This window comes from Otolemur garnettii, unplaced genomic scaffold, assembly GCF_000181295.1.
Source record: "Otolemur garnettii isolate 467f Iridium unplaced genomic scaffold, OtoGar3 scaffold00051, whole genome shotgun sequence".
NCBI classification, from domain to species: Eukaryota; Metazoa; Chordata; class Mammalia; order Primates; family Galagidae; genus Otolemur; species Otolemur garnettii.
Genome location: NW_003852446.1, coordinates 12,735,904 through 12,738,572, shown reverse-complemented (window position 1 = coordinate 12,738,572; position 2,669 = coordinate 12,735,904). Strand labels below are relative to the sequence as shown.

General features: G+C 44.7%; 1 pseudogene; it reads left to right on the top strand.

Annotated features, from left to right (window-relative positions):
* Window positions 1-324: 324 nt before the first annotated feature.
* On the top strand, window positions 325-1,191 carry LOC100940945 (annotated as a pseudogene).
* The last annotated feature ends 1,478 nt before the right edge of the window (window positions 1,192-2,669 follow it).

Genomic DNA, 2,669 nt, shown 5'->3' with positions numbered 1-2,669 from the left:
GCAGGAGCGGCCTTGGGGCATTTGCAACTGGTGGGCCACAAATTTAGACAAGGCAGTGGCAGTGGCGGAGGATGCGTTTGCAGGGGTGGGGTGGGGTGGAGTGAGGGAACAGTAGGTGGTTTGGACCCTTCAGGCCACCGTCTTCTCCTGAACGGGATTGGAGGAACCTCGCGAGTAGCTATTGGTTGGCTCTGGCTGATCACGAGTTGAGGTACTCGCGCCAGCAGCAGCAGAGCTTTCGATCCGAGCGTTCGATCCGAGCGTTTGATCCGAGCGTTTGATCCAAGCATCCGCTCTGTAGACCATCCACCGTCCACCAGCACCATGGGCCAGTGTGTCACCAAGTGCCAGACTCCCTCATCGACCTTGGGCAACAGGAATGGAGACTGTGACCCTAGCAGCCAGTTACACGGCAAGCGGGGTGCAGGCCACCACGTGAAGCAGCAGCCACCGTTTGGCAAGCCAGGTGGGGATATACTCATCCGTGGTCTGGAAGCTACCACTGAAGCCTGCCAGGTGCCCACATGCTCGGGAGATGCTGGGAGGGAGTCGAAGTCCAGACTAGAAGGACTGTTTGAGTGCTACAAGGATGAGTGGGAGGATGCAATTTTGGAGGAAGGCATGGCTCGCTTTTGCGATGACCTGGGTGTCGACCCAGCAGAATTTCGAATGCTGCTCTTGGCTTGGAAGTTCCAGGCTGCAACCATGTGCATATTCACCAGGAAGGAGTTTTTTGATGGCTGCAAAGCATTAAGTGCAGACAGCATTGACGGAATCTGTGCACGGTTCCCTAGCCTCTTAACAGAAGCCAAACAAGAGAATAAATTCAAGGATCTCTACCACTTTACATTTCAGTTTGGCCTGGACCCTGAAGTAGGGCAGCGGTCACTGCATCTGGAAATAGCCATTGCTCTGTGGAAGCTAGTTTTTACCCAGAACACTCCTCCGGTTTTGGACCAATGGCTAAACTTCCTAACGGAGAACCCCTTGGGGATCACGCGCATTTCCCAGGACACTTGGAATGTGTTCCTTGACTTTACTAAGGTGATTGAGCCTGACTTCAGCAACTACAATGAGGATGAGGCCTGGCCAAGTCTCTTCGATACCTTCGTGGAGTGGGAAATGGAGCGCAGAAAAAGTGAAGAGGAAGGGAGAGATGCACTCAGCTCGGGGCCCGAGGAGCAGATTTAGTGACTCTGTCCCAGGAGCAACAGCAGAGATCCGCCTGTAGCCAATCAAGAAATTGGACATTTCTGAAAATTACTGAAGATCCAGATATCGTCTGCTTTACACCTTTCTCTGCCTTATATCTGAGAGGACTCTAAAATGCTGTATCGCGTTTTAGGTACTTTCTTTATTTTTTGGTTATTTTGGCTATTTCTTTTGGGGGGGGGATCCTTCAAAATATTTGAACCTGGCTACATGTTGTGTATATTTTTGCGAAGCTTTCAGATAGAGTAAGCCTGCCATTTCTTGCATAAATTAGATTGTTTATTTTGTGGGGGGAGGATGTAAAGCAGGGGAATGGAACTGTTAGGTTGAATTAACATTACAAAATGATACAGTGCCAGATATCGGTTTTGCATATTGTTTTTCAGGGCAAGTTTGTATTGTGTGTAGTACTGTTTACATGGTTAATTTAGGTTGTAATAATTACTTTTAAAGACTTACATAGATTTGAGTAGCAGTGTTATCTGTTAACTACATTGCTTTAATTTCCAGGTGATTTAGAGCTCTTGGAGTGTCAAGGCCAACCAAGAACATTTGTAGTCTGGTGACAACCCCCTTTTAAGCTAATTTATCCAAAACCTGTCTTTCCCTCCCTTCTTGCTCATTCCTCCTTTGACCTATTGCATTTCATGCTGAGTTTATTCATGAACATAACTGCACCTGTCAGTCAAGTGAGCATTTTTTTTAAGGACACATTCTACTAAGAACCACTTAAGCATTGAATGCAGAGAAAGCAGTGCTTGCTCCAGTTTTGCTGGAAGTAGACTTCTTTGATAGCTTTCTTTCTTTGATTAAGTTTCTATATTGTCATCTTGTAAGTGGAAATACTTTTTTTTTTTTTTCTCATTTGCCTTGGAGCCAAAGTTTCTGTTCCTGGTGGTCAGAAACTGCCTGCCTTCCAGCCGACTTGAAGGAAAACTGTATATGGAGCTCTCCTTGAGTTTTTTTTTTTTTGTTTGTTTGTTTGAGTATCATCAACTTGGCACGTGCAGAAGCTTGGGGTTGCTCTGAACTCTGTCAAACAAATATCAAAATGTATTTAACAGTTAAGTATGTGCCCTTTCTGTTCTTGCTGTACCCATGTTGTCACTTAGCCCCCAGGAGCTGTTATCTTTTTGTTAATATCAGGCTCATTTGGGGTAAAGTGATGACTATTTAGGTTTACGTGTTACCTCCTCTCCTTCCCTGCCGGCAAATACGTATTGTATATAGACATATATACGTATTTACTCATATAAAAAATCACATGAGGCAGATCAGTTAATAGGAGAAAAAGCATACAAATGTACTTAGTATGTTCATTTTTATGCTTAGGTTTAATGAAATATAGACAGCCATGTATAAATATGACTGGATAAGAAGAGTATGATCTAATGCTAATGGATTTAATGGGAAAACCTGGTAAAGCCCATCTGTCTAGATTCTTCTTGGCCTTTTTT